The sequence below is a fragment of the Schistocerca gregaria genome, chromosome 3 (genome assembly GCF_023897955.1).
Source record: "Schistocerca gregaria isolate iqSchGreg1 chromosome 3, iqSchGreg1.2, whole genome shotgun sequence".
NCBI classification, from domain to species: Eukaryota; Metazoa; Arthropoda; class Insecta; order Orthoptera; family Acrididae; genus Schistocerca; species Schistocerca gregaria.
Window position 1 is genome coordinate 178049371 of NC_064922.1, and position 14332 is coordinate 178063702.

General features: G+C 44.0%; 1 protein-coding gene across 1 annotated transcript in view; it reads right to left on the reverse strand.

Annotated features, from left to right (window-relative positions):
* Positions 1-12782, reverse strand: part of LOC126356099 (E3 ubiquitin-protein ligase RNF144A) — a 429688-nt gene extending 416906 nt beyond the window's left edge. The window contains exon 1 of the mRNA XM_050006793.1: positions 12363-12782. The gene's annotated coding sequence lies outside the window, so the exon portion shown is untranslated. The remainder of the gene's footprint in view (positions 1-12362) is intronic.
* Positions 12783-14332: the final 1550 nt, after the last annotated feature.

A 14332-nucleotide genomic window follows, 5' to 3' on the forward strand; every position in this document is an offset into this window, starting at 1 on the left:
CCTTAATGAGAAACGATGAATGCATAATGTCTGTGGATCTTGTAAAATTTGTTACGTGCGTACTCCAACTTTTTATTGCTCCTTTAATGTGTTTCGGAGGCGTAAGTGGAGAACTAACTCAAAAATTGTCTCTACGCCAGCGTGAAAAGTCACCTAATGTCACACTCAGGCAAGGCAGTGTACTTAGACCAGCGGGTCGTTTATCTGGCGCAGTGATTAGATATGGGTCTGGCTCACCTCCTGGTCCCACAAGTTAGGGCTCTGTGCCTTAAGCTATACGAACAGGGCTTCCAATGGAGTGATAAGAGCACACGAATCGAATATGATGGGTAGCACATCTTGCGGAAAGTTAGGCTGTCACAGACATACAGGATAAGCAAACTGTGCAATGGATGCCAGTTTGATATAGTTTCTCTACACTTAAAATATTAATTACAGCACCAACGAAGGTGTCACTGAACAGTAGCACTGAAAAACTATAATAACAAATTGGAGGCATAACATTTGAAAAAGAGTCCGTCATCATATTGTGCCATTTTATGGATCACACCAACTTCTACACTTCACTATTACGAGTATCGGCTACTGCCATCTTAAGATCTGTTCCAAAAAAACAGTGGTGTAACCTACTAAGTTCAATTAGCTAAAGCTAAATCTATAACAGGCCTGGTGATACATAACAAAAATAAAAAAAAAATTATTTACAGCCATGCATCTCAGCCATACATACGATAAAATATTCTGATGTAGGTATCAACATCAAATCATACATGTAGGTACATAGTAAGCGCTGGTGATGACCTGTATGCGTCTGGTAATGATACAAATAACTGAGGCCAGCAGAGGGCAGTATACCTAGGGTACGTGAGCAGAGAGCATAGCTGGGGTACATGAGTAACCAGTATCGCAAATTTAATGGTTAACATCTACATCTACATTTATACTCCGCAAGCCACCCAACGGTGTGTGGCGGAGGGCACTTTACGTGCCACTGTAATTCCTCCCTTTCCTGTTCCAGTCGCGTATGGTTCGCGGGAAGAACGACTGCCGGAAAGCCTCCGTGCGCGTTCGAATCTCTCTAATTTTACATTCATGATTTCCCCGGGAGGTATAAGTAGGGGAGGGGGAAGCAATATATTCGATACCTCATCCAGAAACGCACCCTCTCTAAACCTGGACAGCAAGCTACACAGCGATGCAGAACGCCTCCTTTGCAGGGTCTGCCTCTTGAGTTTGCTAAACATCTCCGTAACGCTATCACGCTTACCAAATAACCCTATGACGAAACGCGCCGCTCTTCTTTGGATCTTCTCTATCTCCTCCGTCAACCCGACCAGGTACGGATCCCACACTGATGAGCAATACTCAAGTATAGACCGAACAAGTGTTTTGTAAGCCACCTCCTTTGTTAATGGACTACATTTTCTAAGGACTCTCCCAATGAATCTCAACCTGGCACCCGCCTTACCAACAATTAATTTGTGGCGTAGCCTAGAACCAATTGTAACCTTCGTTTGGAATCCAATTTTCACTTTCGTTTTTCTGTAAGTATTATGCAATTCTGTTGGAAAATGCACTATTGTATGGCATATCAACAACTTCTTGCTCTCTGGGTCTATTGTCTCCTTCTTGTCGCGTATTTTTGACTTCAGTTTATTATAAAGTTTCACTGGGTGACGGTCCTTGTACCCGATTGATTTGGCCACAAGTCTAATCACACTGAATTCTTCCACTTCATCGTCGTTACGGGTGAGTGATTAGATTTAGCAAAGATCCTAAACTTTTGTTGCTGTGTTGCCAACTTTGTGGCGTAGCCTACAATCAATTGCAACTTTCGTTTTTCTATAAGCTTATGCAATTCTGTCGGAAAATGCAGTAGTGTATGGCAAATAAACAACTTCTTGCTCTCTGGATCTATTGTCTTCTTCTTGTCACGTATTTTTTACTTCCGTTTATTACAAAGTTTCATTGGATGACGGTCCTTGTACCCGTTTGATTTGGCCACAAGTCTAATTGCATTGAATTCTTTCACTTCATCGTCGTTACGGGTGAGTGATTAGTTTTAGCATCCTGTTGATCACGGCCCATTTATGCTTCTTGCGGTGGCAGGATTTCACATTTATAGTCGTATAAGTAGCCGTCGTCTTCGTAAATAAGCTAAGAGTACGCCTTCTATCTCTTGTAGTTAACCTAAGATGAGTCATGACACCACTGTTTCTGTTTGGAACATATCTGAATACGGCAGTAGCCGAAACCGGCAATAGTGAAGTGTAGAAGTTTGTGTGATCAAGACAGACCTGTAAAATAAAGTGTACGGAGAAAAATTATATAATTTTAATTTGGTTTGAAACCCAAAGACAAGATTAAAATTACGTATCGTCTAACATTTGATGACAAATTTGGAGCAAGTAAGCATCTCGTGGCAGAACAGGTTTCGACGTAAGTACTCGGATTGCACTTCGTCTATGTACTCGATAATCCCCTAGGCGTACATCCACCTGCCCAGCAGCCGATGTGGCGCTGCAGAAAAGGTCAGAGGGCATTTTACATCTTGCGCAGCTGCCGTTATCAAGAATAAACTGCTGGCCTGTGCATTCAGTCACTTCAAGGACAGCATTCTGAGTTTGCCACCTGCATGCGCTTCGCTTACTTGTTTGTGATCGTTTTATCATCTCGTTAGTGAAATGATCGATCGAATTTACGAGAATATCTTTCGAAATTTTTCCGCAACGGAGGCAGTTTAACTGTACTGTACTGCGAGGGCCGTTGTATCACTTCATGCAGGATTTGTACAAGTGAAATATACTGTATGCGCACTACCAATATGTACGGAAAAAGTCCACAAAAATTTCGTCACTTGCGTATTTCCGGTAGAAAATGGTCGTCAAGGATCTTAATTGTATACCGTGTACCAGTGCTGTCAAGTTAGTGACGTTTTGCGTCTGATCACTTGCGTTCGATTCCACGTCTATTTGTAATTTTTTAATTCTGTCTTCTAATTTTAAGCAATGTGATATGTTATTTAACTTCTTAATTGCTATATAACAATTGCAAGTTTTATAGAAAACACATGTAACTATTAGGTACCAGGCGGACAAATAGGGCCGACCGACCGCCGAGTCACCCTCAGCCAATGACGCCATTGGATGAGATCCGGAGAGGCACGTGATCAGCAAACCGCTCTCCCGGTCGTCGCCGGGTTTCTTGGCCTTGGAACAGTTACTAATCGGTCTAGTAGCTCCTTAGCTGGTCTCACGGAGCTGAGTGCACTCCGTTTTAGAGCTCCCACCAAGGAAAATATCACGCTCTACCGGGAATCGAGCCCGGATCCCCCGCATGACAGTCAGCCATGCTGACTACTCAGCGACGGAGGCAGACAGTTACCTGACACAGAACAGAGGGTGCAAACGCTTTTACAGTGTTGCCAAAGCACCTTTCTCTGAAGTGCATGATCCACTCCGCAAAGAATCAAGCTGTGGTGTCCGAGTGCGTGTATTTTGATTCACACTGTATATATACACTGCCTGATAAAAGAATTGAAGCACTCAGAAGACATAGTCGGATATCAATGTAGCTAAGTACACACACACACACACACACACACACACACACACACACACGCTATCGGCGTGTATGTATATGATAAGAGTTGCGATTCTCTGTGATAGGTATTAGCTTTGTTAGTGTTAGCGTTGTTACCAGGTCTGGTAGGGTATACGAGGGGCATGAATAGCGACAGATGTTTGAGTGATAACTGTGACAGACACAGATATGTCGTGTACTCATGTGAGACTGAGTATCGGCGGCTGGCAGACTTTGAACACACCTCATTGTGGGTGTCCATTAGGCAGTGCAATATCCATATTTATAGGACATTCGTATGTGCCGTTGGCCCGACGTTGGACTGCATGAGAACATTAGGGCAGGCACACTCAACGTCAATGTACCGGTCGACCTCGTCTGACCATCACATGGAAGGGTCGCCATATTGCGCTCCAAGCCCATCGTCACCCTTTCACATCGGCGCCTGCCATCCGAGAACAACTAATGAACGCCCTTCAATATTCTGTGCCATCTCGCCCTACTGGTCGGAGCCTAGCAGCGGCCGGACTAGGAAATTGATGGCACATGCGTGGGCTGGTATACCGCAACACGAACGGTGGTGTTTAGAGCGGTACCAATACCGGGAAACATGGGCTACTGGTAGGCGGCGTCGCATGCGTTCAGTGATGAATCGCGGTTCTCCACAACCCCAGATGACCATAGTCAGCGAGTACGGCTACATGGGTAGAGGTTCCATACTTTCAATGTTTTGAAAAGGCACAGCGATGTGACTCTTGGCGTCATGTGGAGGGGCATCCTGCATGACTTCAGATCACGGCTGGTAGAGAAGTCTGACGTCTCAACGGTAAGCCACAGGCATCCTGCGTGCCTCATAAATGTTACATCTTATGCTCCTGGTGTCATTTTTCAACAGTTCAGTGCTGGTACACTACGAACTGTTTGCATGATGCCATCAAGATATCCAGATCTGTTCTTATAGGACATGTTTGGCACCAGCTCGAAGGTCAACTCCATCTTAGTACCAGTATCCAGAATGGCAAGGACCAGTTACAAATGTTGACAACCAGTTTGACTCAGGAGAGGATATAACGACTTTATGACACCCTTCCCAAACGAACCAGTGCCTACATCCAGGCCACATGTCATTCTGGCAAGTAGGCTCAGACAGCCAAGTTCTTTGTAAGTTCGACTAGATTTTGTAATCACTGAAAAAACATTACATACCCTCTCAATTTGTGAAGCTCCATTAAATTTCCTCCAACCTTTTTGGATGCTTCACCTTTTAGTTGGGCAGTATGTGTGTGTGCATTATGATTTTGAGTGCATCAGTTTAATGACACATAACGTATCCAGCAGCTTACCTGGAGATTGACATTCACACGACAGTCTAAATGTGTTATGAAAAATTAGCAATGTACACAGTTTTATCCACTGCTCCCAACAAGGTAGTGGGAGACAAACACGTTAGAGGAGACTTCGATATTGACAAGATACCGTTGCGAAGAAAAGAGAAAAACAGGAGAAATTTAGGCAAGATATCCCTTACTTGTTACGCTGGAGTAGACTTCTGCACGACGTTCTCTTTTAGCTCAAACCTGAAAATCTTGTAACGAGGAAGCCGGACGGGCTCATTTAATTGAAGTTATTACTCCTATATAAGTGAACTGGTAATCCGGTTTTCTACCCGAAGTCGGCGTTGGAGCGAAGCAATTAGGGTATCCGCTACCGCGAGAACCCGCAGTCTTGGCTTACAACTACTGCGCAACGCCGCAAGTACATACCCTCCAAAACCAGTTCAGCGGAGCCACTGTAAGCTACACGGTTGACTTGTCTAGCGCGAGCTGCCATGCCGGATAAAATACAGCGCACGTACATACCTCGACAAAAACTAGGCACGACTGAAGTGTGGCAGTTGGACATTTGTCTTGTTATGAAGCTACTGGGAAAGTACGATCGCACTGGCATTTACTGTAGAATACTACTAGACTCCGACTACAACAACATCTTCCTTTTGGGGCTTCTTACTTCTTCAGACTGGAGATGCGAATAGTTTGCGGAAGGTCAGATAAGAAAGCATGACTCAGACCCCGGATTAAGATCGAACAACCTGTTGTGAGGGCAAAGGGAGAAATCATTAAAGGAATAGGCATAAGTTTTATCGTCTCAGTTTTATTTACGCTATATTTATAGGATAATAATTCTTCTTCAAAACACAACTGAACAATTCCAATGGCGATGGTCATCAGAATCAATATTACACGGATCGGCGATACCCAAATAAACAGCACTACTATGTCTGGCTATCCTAAACATGGAAACCATTCGCTGGTCATCTTCGTCGCCATTAATACTGTCATTTTTTTTTATCTTCGCTGCTAAATATTCACACTTTACGGAGAATGAACAACTCCCTTGTAGGAATCAACGGGGCTGCTGCAAGCACTGATGAAGTGAAACCCAGCTTACCCTGATCGATCATGAGATCTAGAGAGCAGAAAATAGCGAAGTTAGGATTGTGAAAGTGTTTCTAATATGAGTCATATTCTTTTGACTTTCTTACTAAGTTGACGACTGCTGTGTGCCAGCATTTAACACGTGAAATCTGTATGTCGCTCTCCATAGTGTGGCATCGCCCGGGATGAAGGTACTGTGAGTCGGTATACTTCACAGTTGTGTGAAAGGGCCGCTGTTGTGAAGAAAAACTTCTAAAAGTCTTTCTACGTTGTTGGCAGACTATTAAGTTGTGTACAGTAATGCAACATGTTTATTAAAATACAAATGCATGGTAACTTACAGACGATCAACGTCTAGTGCTAGGATACGCGTTAGAAAGAGCAATCGGACATCAAACACTGGAATGCATAACCAAATTCAAATATCTACGATTATCTTTACCGAAAGCGATTTAATATGGAGCGGCCACACAAATACACTCCTGGAAATGGAAAAAAGAACACATTGACACCGGTGTGTCAGACCCACCATACTTGCTCCGGACACTGCGAGAGGGCTGTACAAGCAATGATCACACGCACGGCACAGCGGACACACCAGGAACCGCGGTGTTGGCCGTCGAATGGCGCTGGCTGCGCAGCATTTGTGCACCGCCGCCGTCAGTGTCAGCCAGTTTGCCGTGGCATACGGAGCTCCATCGCAGTCTTTAACACTGGTAGCATGCCGCGAGAGCGTGGACGTGAACCGTATGTGCAGTTGACGGACTTTGAGCGAGGGCGTATAGTGGGCATGCGGGAGGCCGGGTGGACGTACCGCCGAATTGCTCAACACGTGGGGCGTGAGGTCTCCACAGTACATCGATGTTGTCGCCAGTGGTCGGCGGAAGGTGCACGTGCCGTATGTGCAGTTGACGGACTTTGAGCGAGGGCGTATAGTGGGCATGCGGGAGGCCGGGTGGACGTACCGCCGAATTGCTCAACACGTGGGGCGTGAGGTCTCCACAGTACATCGATGTTGTCGCCAGTGGTCGGCGAAAGGTGCACGTGCCCGTCGACCTGGGACCGGACCGCAGCGACGCACGGATGCACGCCAAGACCGTAGGATCCTACGCAGTGCCGTAGGGGACCGCACCGCCACTTCCCAGCAAATTAGGGACACTGTTGCTCCTGGGGTATCGGCGAGGACCATTCGCAACCGTCTCCATGAAGCTGGGCTACGGTCCCGCACACCGTTAGGCCGTCTTCCGCTCACGCCCCAACATCGTGCAGCCCGCTCCAGTGGTGTCGCGACAGGCGTGAATGGAGGGACGAATGGAGACGTGTCGTCTTCAGCGATGAGAGTCGCTTCTGCCTTGGTGCCAATGATGGTCGTATGCGTGTTTGGCGCCGTGCAGGTGAGCGCCACAATCAGGACTGCATACGACCGAGGCACACAGGGCCAACACCCGGCATCATGGTGTGGGGAGTTATCTCCTACACTGGCCGTACACCTCTGGTGATCGTCGAGGGGACACTGAATAGTGCACGGTACTTCCAAACCGTCATCGAACCCATCGTTCTACCATTCCTAGACCGGCAAGGGAACTTGTTGTTCCAACAGGACAATGCACGTCCGCATGTATCCCGTGCCACCCAACGTGCTCTAGAAGGTGTAAGTCAACTACCCTGGGCAGCAAGATCTCCGGATCTGTCCCCCATTGAGCATATTTGGGACTGGATGATGCGTCGTCTCACGCGGTCTTCACGTCGAGCACGAACGCTGGTCCAACTGAGGCGCCAGGTGGAAATGGCATGGCAAGCCGTTCCACAGGACTACATCCAACATCTCTACGATCGTCTCCATGGGAGAATAGCAGCCTGCATTGCTGCGAAAGGTGGATATACACTGTACTAGTGCCGACATTGTTCATGATCTGTTGCCTGTGTCTATGTGCCTGTGGTTCTGTCAGTGTGATCATGTAATGTATCTGACCCCAGGAATGTGTCAATAAAATTTCCCCTTCCTGGGAAAATGAATTCACGGTGTTCTTATTTCAATTTCCAGGAGTGTATATCTGTTGGAAAGGAAGATGCCATACTCGGGATTCATTGTAAAGAGCCCTTACGAATTACAATTCACGAACGAAAGACGTAGTTAACAAAACCGTCTTTTGATGGAAGTGATACAAAAGATTAAAGAAGGGCTGCACATTTTTCAAGGCTTTCCTTTAGTTACCATGAGAGGCCACGGCGACGCTCAACCAACTGCTGTCGGAGACGTTGTGCATCGGGGACAGCCTTAATCACACAAATTTACTGCTCACATTCCAAATCAGTTCCTCCATCACGCATATCGCGTAACGACGACGACGCTAAAAAACGAGAAATTCGATCGGCTGTCACGAATCGTAGTAAAGCTGTAACGAAAATGATGTGGATGTGGGCGTGACATGTAGCCCGGCGAATGGATGGGCGAAGAACGTTCCTTTTTTCGATTCCAAAAAATTAGGAAATATAAAAGAGGATGAGTTTAGTTGATGACTATAGTTAAAGATTAGAATGCACGTCCAAGTCTGGCAGAGCCGCTTTATCCAATAGTGGACATGACCTACAAAAACCTTGAGTGGAGGTCAATGGAATTTTGAACCACTCCTCGCAAAGTAAAACTGTTACCTTTCGTTGAAAGATAAGGGATGAGGTTAGAAAGTGTCAACTGTTTTTCCCAATACAGACCTCACTGACTCGGTAACACCATCCAGTGATTAAGGACAGAAGAAGTGCATTATTTCATATCCAAGCTCATCAAAGTACTCTCTGAAATTTACGGTCCTGTGAGGGGGAACATAAACATCCTGGGAGACAATATCACCTGCTGCGAAGAATGCCTAGGATGTTGTCGCAGCTTTACTGACGACGATTCTTTCGCGTTCAGCCGTTTGGGCTTCGTAGTTGAAAGCTGGCAACAGCGGTGCCTACCAACTACCCAGGGTGCTTCTATCGGCGATCCTGCTGTACACACGGCACGTCATGTGGTAGCCAACTCTGCAAAGATGAGTTGGTCGACATTACACTTTTCTATTATTCAGTAGTCTATGATCTTGCATCGCTTGAGCCATTTATTCGGTTTGCAGCTCTATCGCGGATGTTTATGCGATTCTCGTCGCAATGTTTTCGTTGCGCTGTATACTCTACATTTATACTAAACTCAGCAACTAATTTAGTTAAGCTCAGCTGTCACTTACATCAAAATCCGATATTATTTGCGCTCCTGCCTCTAGCTCTATATATACAGTACTATGTTTAGCAAACGAATAGAATGATTATTGTGTGCTGCCAGCTAGTCTAGATACACTAGCTCCAGATTACAATTACTGCTACAGCAAATAACCAGACACTGAAAATTTGTCATTAGAAATCCAACGTGACAGTTCATAGAACACAGTACCGTAACGAGCACAGACACACTGCCGCTCGGACAACTGCCAAGATGTTTCAATACTAGAGAAAAACAATGTCAACGTTATTGTTTTACAGATGAGTCAGAAAATCTCCGAAAATAAGGTCTGCTCAAAATGAATTGCAGAAATTTTATTTTATTACTGAATTTATGTTTCACTTACATACTATTATAGTCATTCTAAAAGTATAAGAACGTCAAAGATTTAATTTTTTACTTTCATGCCGTTTCCATTAATCATCAAACTAGTGAAAAATCTGGCCCCTTATAGATGCAAATTTCCTACATTCATACGAGAATTAATATGGGGACACACAGGGAAGCGCGAACCAGAACTAAACGTAATGAATAACTACATATGTACGGAAAATAGACGATGCGTACCGCCTGCTGCACACAAGGATATGCCATGATCCGAATTTCATTGGTAACATAATAAGACCATTCGGCCTACAGGTCTCTGAAATACTATAGGAGAATCTACAACGTATTCAATGGATAACAAAAGCGAACTTAACCTGTCATAAACCGCCAGTTCATTAACTAGTAAGTTGCTCCCTCAAACTACGATATCCTAAATAACGGAAAACTCAAGAATAATTGTTAAACGTAACACAATTACCTCGCCAGTTTCGAATTTCGTTAAAAGGAGCCACTCAATTAAATTAACCAGCTTATGTATGTTTGCTGTCAAAATACAATCAAAGCAAAAAACTCTATTTCAGTTCGAAATGTATTCTTCGTGACACGAAGCTCATGCGAAAATAAAACGTGTGTGACATGATGTCCTTGACACTGCATTGGGAATTACCACAGCGAAGAAAATGAAAGATAGGCCTAGTATGAACGAAGATAAATACACAAAATATTTAGCAGCTATTGGATTCCTTTTGGACAAATGCTTGAAGAACCACGTCAACTATCCTGCGAAAATCTACCTACGAAGTTCAAGATGTTTTTTAACTAAGAAATCTAGGAACATACTACGCTTGACTACGTATTGGTCCCATTGCGAAACGCCGACAAGGTTAGTCTAGCCTGATTACCGTGGGCATGCAGGATTCTTTTCCCTACTTCGTACACATATGGAATGGGGAGAAGCCCTACTACCAGGAACAATGGAAGTACCCCCAGCCATGAGTATGGATGCAAATGTAGATGCAGCCAACATCTGTCTGTGTGAGCAGCCAGCGTACTATCGTCCAAGTCGACACCTTGCAGACACATCGTTTTAGGTGTTCGTGTTTTCAGTGTCATTCTCTGCACATCGGAATCCTGATGGTGTACACTGAAATGTATGTAAAATAATAGAAGCGTTTACCCAAACAATTGCCAGGAAGTTTTACAAATTTACACGAACCGTGTAGCGAACGAGGTAACACAACGAAGAAGTCGGTAGCAATACTAATTCCCGCAGCATTTTTGTATTGCTTTCCCCCCGAATGCGTGGTTGGAGATAGCCAAAACGTGATAAAACATTAATCACCATATTGATTTGATAATCATGCGTCTACAGAACACAGGGCAGGAGAGCGAATTATTTTTTAATACGTAACGCGGAAAATATGGGTCTTATTTTATAAGCGTTTAATAAGAACGCTTTCATTTAACTTAGATTGTTTCCACCACCACAAAAAGTGCGAATTCCTCTGTCGATCTTCACATTAAACTTGTCCAGTTGTGTTATGGTGCACAACGTGATGTTACATCCGACGAACAAATATCGACTCGCCAGAAGACGGCGTTGGGTAATGCAGACAGCAGCGGGAGTTGTCTATTTCCTTCACCTATGTTGATTCTTTGCGTATCGTAGCAGCATAAACTGTGAGATTCTGAGAATGCCGAAATGTTCTTGTGATGATGATGTATAAAACTTGAAAAATAAACTGTCAAGTTTCTTTCTCCTTCCTCGGAAGTCACGTAAAGAACGTAATAATCCAGGCAAAGAACGACGCTCTTATTGAAATAAACTTCGTGCTTTTCTTGGATTCAATTAGCCAATCCTCTATGCTCATGAATAGAAACACTTTGCCTGGATGATTTCGATGAAATGTTTTGTCAGAATCCACGACACATAATATGCCTCACATAACCGAGCCACGTCATAATTTGTTAGTAGCTTCACAAACAATTACAAAAACTGTAGCACATGGACGAGTTTCAGTATATGTAAGGCGTTTTTCGGGGTGGACGTCGTCGAGAGAGCCAGGAAGGCTTAGCCGCGATCCTTTATTTCTCTGTCTTTTAATAGAAGACATGGAGGTCATCGTAAAATTACATCGAGGTAAAAGAAAAATCAATACAGATCACTCAAACAGGTGCCGTGTACACCAAATAATGTTCTATGTACCAGAAAACTGTTCAATCAACGTCATTTACATTCACATGGGTGACTTCGCCCTTGGATAAGCAGTTGAAATCTATGAACCTGCTACTGTCTGACGGAGCAGAGACGATACATTACCACGATAAAATGTGAATACAAAGGATTAGATTCAATTTTCAACTTAACATGTTTTCTACGATATCTGACAGGTGACGCTGATAAACTGGTTGCACTGACAGGCGCTACGAAGTACTGGACCGGTGCCAATAACAGCTGACGTTTACTTTAGGAATACTGACGAACCTTTGAACGCATATAAACCGACCACAAAAAAGTACACGAAGCCGAAGACAGGCTACAGAAATTTCTCAGGCTGATCATGAACAGCTTTCTCAAGGTCTAGATTTAGATAGAAAAGACGCATTTGAGGCACCGATATTTCTACACTTGCCGTAACGGAGAATGAGCAGAAAATACCGTTATTCGCTTGAGATAACAGTTACGCTTCAAACTACAAGGTCGAAAATTCCGATTTAACAATCGAAATCTTCCACAAAAATATATAAATTTCTTTGTGACTCACCTTTTCCGAACAGTCTACTTCTTATTGCTACCGCTGAATAGTTTGATCTTCCCTCCACTCTTGATAAGTTTACAATTGAACAGAGAGATGAACACCAAACGCTGCTCACTTTGGAAGACGTACTAACTTGAGTTTGAAATATATTTGAAGAGAATAACTAATCACAGAACAATTCACTGGCGCTTCCAGCATCGATCACTTAACTGTTTCTTGCACTGTTTTCTTCAATGTAATGTTTTTAATGCATTGCTACGTAAAGAAAGTTTTAAATTTCTTGCAGTATCCATTCTGTGTTGCAGGAAACAATTGAATTTTAAAAGCCAAAGATTTTCACCAACGAGCCCGGCAGCACGGAAGCAATGGATCGATCCCGCAGCGACTACGTAACTCAACTGTTCGCTGCGGAAAGCGTTCTGTGAGTTTCGTTAGCAGTAGCACTCGCAGCGCGTGGTGCACGGGTGGCGAGGAGCGGAACCAGAGGCTAGGGAGTGGGGGGATGAGGGGCGGCGTGGAGGGGAGGCTGTCTGCCTGGTGGGAGCCTGGATGCTCGCCATAGGCGTGGCTGCTGGCTCTCCTAGTGTGCAGCCTACTATGATTCGTCACAAAAAGAATATCTTTGTAAAAATGTAGGATTTCTTTTAAATTTTTTGAGTTCTTTGCAGCGTGAAACTCTTTTGCCGTCTGTTTTGAGAAGGAAGGTACTCAGTGCAGAATTTCACGCACGTCTTTATAGACGATGTCTATTTTCAACAGTTACAAAAGTACAACTTTTCTGGTTACAGTTTCAAATGATAATTACTGGCAATTATCTGGCATCTGAGTAACACCGAATTTGTGGTTTTTAACAACATTGTGTTTTAAAGAGAAGTATTTGCAGTGACCTAGGGTTGCTGGAGCTGATTTGGTACATGTTACGACATTATTCATATGCAACATTTTATTTTAAACTACCAGGCGTTTCAAAGTGAATATCGCAAATTTAAGGCTTTATAGCATTTATTATTTTCAACGTACAGTTACAAGTCATACATCAAATGACAGAACGTCTCAGGCAGTTTTTGTTACAAGCGTTCATTGTGGACACCATTCCTTTATGAACCCCGAAAGTAAAAATCTCGTGGCGTTAGATCCCATGTGAAACTAGTTCTGTCATCAGGCCCCTTACGAACAATCCAGATATCATATACAACATGTATCAGTGAGGCAGCGCACGATCTTGCTGCCAAATAAAGTTCTACGATTCAGCTTCTTCCAATTGAGGTAAGAGCCGTAGTTCTACCGCATCAAGATAAGAAACACCAGTTACAGTTGCTTCAGCCAAAAGGAAAGATCTATAAACTCTCCTCCGCGATACGGCAAAAAACAATCAGTTGCAACTGTAACATCTCGTGAGCATTTGCTGACCTCCGGACGCGCATATTAAATGTGTTCACATTTCCACTTAGGTGGAATGGCGATATATTACTGAAGACGACACGATGGAGAAAATCTTTATCATCATGCATCAAGCAACATTTAGCTTGCAAAATTGGCACATCAACCTTAGTCTGTAGGCTATAGAGCTTGTAACAACTGCAGACGATAAGGAGATCGTTGTAAGCATCACCTTACGAGTCTTTAAATAAGCGTCGCTGGAACTGCTAATTCACGAGTAGGCTTCCGAATTGACCTCTAGGGGCTACGCGAGAAAGACTCTTCCACTCGTTCAACACGTTCTTCAGTCACTCTAGGTCGCCCCACACTCTTCCATTTGCAAAGACGGCCTGTGTCTTCAAACTGACCAGCTGCAGATGTTGTTAGCACTTGGAGGATTATTATAGAATTTAACATGGAACGCAAGTTGCGCTGTAACAACAGATTCTCTCCTTACAAACTGTGAAACAAAAATAGCATTTTGTTCAGTAGTCGACATCTTTGTTCCTGGCGTTTTCTAACGGAAGACACAGGAAACGGTGCACGTTTTTGGAAAA